Source organism: Marmota flaviventris, chromosome 17, assembly GCF_047511675.1.
Source record: "Marmota flaviventris isolate mMarFla1 chromosome 17, mMarFla1.hap1, whole genome shotgun sequence".
NCBI lineage: Eukaryota > Metazoa > Chordata > Mammalia > Rodentia > Sciuridae > Marmota > Marmota flaviventris.
In genome coordinates this window covers 11,618,376-11,624,550 of record NC_092514.1, presented here as the reverse complement: position 1 = coordinate 11,624,550, position 6,175 = coordinate 11,618,376, and the positions used below count along the sequence as shown (strand labels likewise).

Here is a 6,175-nt window from a genome sequence, read left to right as displayed (position 1 = left end):
TTGTCTGATGTTCTATCTTCTAAGTGTTCTACTCTGATGGTAGTATTCTCAATTGAGTTTTTAAGTTGGTTTATTGCTTCCTGCATTTCTAGGATTTCTGTTTGTTTGTTTTTTATAACCTCTATCTCCCTGTATAGTTGATCTTTTGCTGTCTGGATTTGTTTATGTAATTCATTGTTGAAGTGGTGTTTCATTGTCTGATTTTGCTGTCTGATGTCTTCCTTGAGACTCCAGATCATCTGAAGCATGTATATCCTGAATTCTTTATCTGACATTCCATCTGCTGCAGATATTACCTCTTCTAATTTTGAGTTGACCTACATTGCTTGTGGTCCTTTCTTTCCTTGTCTCTTCATACTTTTCGCGTTTCTTTCTGCTTGGTGAAACTGTTGTGCTATTGAATTTTCCCCCTATATATTTATATTGCTCTTGTATAGTTGCAAAGTCTTTCTCGCAAGCGCGGGCGGCGGCTCTGCCCCTCCTCCAATTGGGGCAATGTGCCTACCACGCTGGCAGCCTGCTGAGCCTGTTCTGCCGGTCGGTAGCAGGTCCGCCTACCTTGCAGGCGTGGGGGGCGGGTCTGCCCTTCTGCAGGCCGCTAGGCTTGTTCTGTTGGTGGTCGCAGTTCTGCCTACTTTCCAGGCGCGGGCAGTGGCACTGCCCCTCTGCAGGCCGCTGGGCCTGTTCTGCCGGTGGGTCGCAGGTCCGCCTACCTTGCAGGCGCGGGGGGGGGCGGCTCTACCCTCCGCAGGCCGCTGGTCCTGTTCTGTCTGTCGGTTGCAGGTCTGGCCTGTTCTATTGGTGGTCGCAGGTCCGCCTACCTTGCAGGCGCGTGGGGCAACTCTGCCCCCTCCGCGGAATTCTGGGCCTGTACTGCCGGTGGGTCACAGGTCCGCCTACCTTGCAGGGGGGGAGGGGGCGGCTCTGCCCCTCAGCAGGCCGCTGGGCCTGTTCTGCCGGTGGTCACAGTTCCGCCTACCTTGCAGGCGTGGTTGGCAGCTCTGCCCCTCCGCGGGCCACTGGGCCTTTTCCGTCGGTGGTCACAGTTCCGCCTACCTCACAGGCGTGTGGGGGGGCGGCTCTGCCCCTCAGCAGGATGCTGTGCCTGTTGTGCCGGTGGTCACAGTTCCGCCTACCTTGCAGGCGTGGGGTGGGGCGGCTCTGCCCCTCAGCAGGCCGCTGGGCCTGTTCTGTGGGTGGTCACAGTTCCGTCTACCTTGCAGGCGCGGGGGGAAGGGGGCGGCTCTGCCTCTCAGCAGGCCGCTGCACCTGTTCTGCCGGTGGGTCGCAGGCCCGCCTACCTTGCAGGCGTGGTTGGCAGCTCTGCCCCTCCACGGGATACTGGGCCTTTTCCGTCGGTGGTCACAGTTCCGCCTACCTTGCAGGCGCGGGGGGAGGGGGCGGCTCTGCCCTCAGCAGGCCACTGCGCCTGTTTTGCCGGTGGTCACAGTTCCCCCTACCTTGTAGGTGCGGGGGGAGGGGGTGGCTCTGCCTCTCAGCAGGCCGCTGCGCCTGTTCTGCCGGTGGGTTGCAGGCTCGCCTACCTTGCAGGCGTGGTTGGCAGCTCTGCCCCTCCGCGGGCCACTGGGCCTTTTCCAACATATTTTCTTTTTTTTTTATAAAAATATTTATTTTAATTTGTTATATATGATAGCAGAATGCATTTCAATTCATAGTACACATATAGAGAACACTTTTCCATGTCTCTGGTTGTACACAAAGTAGAGTCACACCATTTGTATCTTTGTACTTAAGGTAATGATGTCCATCTCATTCCACTGTATTTCCTACTCCCACACCCCCTCACTTCCCCTCCCTCCCCTTTGCTCTATCTAAAGTTCCTTCATTCCTTCCATGCTCCCTCCATCCCCATTATCAAAGAAAACATTCAGCATTTGTTTTTTTGGGGATTGGCTTACTTCACTTAGCATAATATTCTCCAGCTCCATCCATTTATCTGCAAATGCCATGATTTTATTTTCTTTTAATGCTGAGTAATATTCCATTGTGTATATGTAGCATATTTTCTTTTTTTGTTTGTATTCCTTTTTTAATTTGTTTTAGTTAGTTACACATGACAGTACAATGATCTTGACATATCATACATTTGAATCAAATGGGGTATAATTTCTCATTTTTCTGAGTATACAGGTTGCAGAATCACATTGTTCATATAGTCACATATATACACACAGCAATACTAGTGTTTATTTTATTCTGCTGTCCTTCCTATCCCCCCTCCCACTCCCCTCCCATCACCTCTCTCTACCCAATATAATGTTACAGACTTCTTTTTTTGATATTCTCCTTATCCATTCATCTACTGAAGGGCATCTAGGCTAGTTCCACAATTTAGCTATTGTGAATTGTGCTGGTATAAACATTGATGTGACTGTGTCCCTGTAGTATGCTGTTTTTAAATCCGTTGAGTATAAAGTGAGGAGAGGAATTGCTAGTCAATTGGTGGTTTCATTCCAAGTTTTCAAAGGAATCTCCATACTGCTTTCCATATTGGTTGCACCATTTTGCAGTCCCATCAGCAATGTATGAGTGTACCTTTCTCCCCATATCCTGCCAACACTTATTGTTGTTTGTATTCTTAATAGCTGCCATTCTGACTGGTGTGAGATGAAATCTTAGAGTAAGTTTTGATTTGCATTTCTCTAATTACTTGAGATGTTGAGCATTTTTTCATATATTTGTTGATTGATTGTATATCATCTTCTGAGAAGTATCTATTCATGTCCTTGGCCCATTTATTCATTGGGTTATTTGTTTTTTTGGTGTTAAGATTTTTGAGTTCTTTATATATCTTAGAGATTAGTGCTCTATCTGATGTGTGAGTGGTAAAAATTTGCTCTCATTCTGTAGGCTCTCTATTCACCTCACTGATTGTTTCTTTTGCAAGAAGAAGCTTTTTTAGTTTGAATCCATCCCATTTATTGATTCTTGATTTTTTTTCTTATGCTTTGGGAGTCTCATTAAGGAAGTCGGGGCCTAATCTGACATGATAAAGATTTGGGCCTACTTTTTCTTGTATAAATGCAGGGTCTCTGGTTTAGTTCCTAGGTTCTTGATCCACTTTGAGTTGAGTTTTGTGCATGGTGAGATGTAGGAATTAAGCCCCTGATTAATTTTATTTTGTTGCATATGGATTTCCAATTTCCCCAGCACCAGTTGTTGAAGAGACTCTCTTTTCTCCAATATATGCTTTTGGTCCTTTGTCTAATATGAGATAACTGTATTTATGTGGGTTTGTCTCTGTGTATTCTATTCTACATTGATCTACAAGTCTATTTTGGTGCCAATACCATGCCACTTTTGTTACTGTTGCTCTGTACTATAGTTTAAGGTCTGGTATAGTGATGCTTCACTCTTCTGCTAAGGATTGCTTTAGCTATTCTGGGTCTGTTATTTTTCCAGATGAATTTCATGATTGCTTTTTCTATTTTTATGAGGAATATCATTGGGATTTTGATTGGAATTGCATTAAAATCTGTATAGTGCTTTTAGTATTATAGTCATTTTGATAATATTAATTCTGCCTATCCAATAATAAGGGAGATCTTTTCATCTTCTAAGGTCTTCTATAATTTCTTTCTTTAGCGTTCTATAATTTTCATTGTAGAGCTCTTTCACCTCTTTCATTAAGTGGATTCCCAAGTATTTTATTTTTTTTGAGGCTACTGTAGATGGGGTAGTTCTCCTAGTTTCTTTTCAGAGGATTTGTTGCTGATATACAGAAATGTCTTTGATTTTATATCCTGCTACTTTGCTGGATTCCTTTATTAGTTCTAGAAGTTTTCTGGTGGAATTTTTTGGATCTCTAGGTATAGAATCATATCGTTGGCAAATAGTGCTAATTTGAGTTCTTCTTTTTCTGTCAATATCTCTTTAATTTCTTTCATCTATCTAATTGTGCTGGCTAGAGTTTTAATAAGTATGTTAAATAGAAGTGGTGAAAGAGGGCATCCCTGTCTTCTTCCAGTTTTTACAGGGAATGCTTTCAATTTTTCTCCATTTAGAGTGATGTTGGCCTGGGGCTTATCATAGATAGCTTTTACAATGTTGAGATATATTCCTGTTAACCCTAGTTTTTCTAGTGTTTTGAACATGAAGGGATGCTGCATTTTCTTGAATTCTCTTTCTGCATCTATTGAGCTGATCGTATGATTCTTTTCTTTAAGTACATTTATGTGATGAATTACATTTATTGATTTCTGTATATTGAACCAACCTTACATCCCTGGGATGAACCCCACTTGATCATGGTGCACTATTTTTTTTATATGTTTTTGTATTCAATTTGCCAGAATTTTATTGAGAATTTTTGCATCTATGTTTAGTAGAGATATTGGTCTCAAGTTTTCTTTCTTTGATGTGTCTTTGTCTGATTTTGGAATCAGGGTGATATTGGCCTCATACAATGAGTTTGGAAGTGCTCCCTATTTTCTATTTCATGAAATAATTTGAGGAGTATTGGTATTAACTTTTCTTTGAAGGTCTTGTAGAACTCAGCTGTGTATCCATTCAGTCCTGGGCTTCTCTTGGGTGGTAGGCTTCTGATGGCGTCTTCTATTTCATTGCTTGAAATTGATCTGTTTAACTTGTGTATATCATCCTGATTCATTTTGGCAAATCATTTGATGCTAGAAATTTGTTGATGCCTTCAATATTTAATTGGAGCATAAATTTTCAAAATAATTCCTGATTATCTTCTGATTTTCTGTAGTGCCCATCTTGATATTTCACTTTTCATCATAGATATTAGTAATTTGAGTTTCTCTCTCCTTCTCTTCATTAGCATGTGTAAAGGTTTATCAGTTTTATTTATTTATTTTTTTGAAACTTTAAGGTCAGTTTATTAAGTCAGTGATGAAAGTGATCAGAAGAATATTCTCCTGAAAATTATTTTTTTTTCTTAGAAAAAAAGAAAGGAAAATCAAAACCCTCTCAGCAGAGCCACAGATGCTGTGGCAGTCAACTTCTCTGCAGATGGGGACAGTCCATTAGTCTGCTGAGTCACTCCCTGGGTCAGCGGGATTGTTTTCTGGATCATCTTCATCATCCTCCAGCTCCAAGTCGTCCATTTCCTGGAACAAAGACTCATCTACCTCCACATTGTTTCCAGCATCCTCCAAGAACTGGATATCATATGTGTCAAGATTATGATCTGTTTCAAATAGCTGTTTCCCACTAAATTTATTTTTTCTTGCTTGCTCTTCTTCTTTCATCCATTTCTTTTTAATTTCCAAAAGTTCTGCATCAAACTTGGCCTTCCAACTTAAAAAATTCTCTATTGTAACTGGAGTGCCATGGAATAGTTGCTTTTCTGCTTCTTCTGCTTCTCTTTCTTTTTGTTTCCTTTCTTCCTCTCTTCTAGTTTTTATCTGATCTACTATTTCATTTAATTTTTCTTTGCACAGCTGTCACTAGAATAAAGATCATCACCAGACCAAGATTTTCTTCAGCTTTCATCATTTTCTCCAGCCTCAGATGTCATAGTCCTGGTGAAGCTGGGTGGATTTTCTGATAATACTGTGAAGGAATCGGGGTAGATGGACTCAAGAGCCTCCAGCTCATTGGTTGCTCCTCGCTGTAATCTGTCATCGTGGCCCTCGCTGCTACCCATGGGTCGCCCAGATCCCCAGGCAGCGCACAGCAGCTGAAAGCGTGGCTGCGCTGCAATCAGTTTTATTTATATATCAGTCATATCATTGTAAGGTTTTAAAAACTTTAAAGTTACTTTTGGGATTCCTCCAAAACTGAGGTTAAAATAGAAACACAGTCTTAAATAGTTAAACTAAAAATGTCTATGAATTTATTAGCTAATTATCAATCTCAATAGTTTGGAAAAGATAAATTGTATAAAAAGGAGAGTAAACAAAATCACAATATTTTAAAGATATTGAAAATGAACATATCCAAAGTGCTGGAAATGTCAAGTGCTGGTGCTTTTAAAAGACATATTGAAAGAGCTCTGGTAAGTTTGATAATTAAAAAGTATTTATTAATTTATACATAATTGTAATACATATGTAAGTAGACAATAGTGCCTAATTAATTATGGGTATATGTTTTGAGAAATGCACTGTTAAGTGTTTTTGCCATTTTGCAAGCATCATAGACTGTACTGACAGCTATATGATTTACATCTACCTATGTAAGGCTATAT

The 6,175-nt window shown here is 41.0% G+C and overlaps 1 pseudogene; it reads right to left on the bottom strand.

The window, feature by feature from the left end:
* Nucleotides 1-4,843: 4,843 nt before the first annotated feature.
* On the bottom strand, nucleotides 4,844-5,610 carry LOC114079956 (RWD domain-containing protein 1 pseudogene; annotated as a pseudogene).
* Between the last annotated feature and the right edge of the window lie 565 nt (nucleotides 5,611-6,175).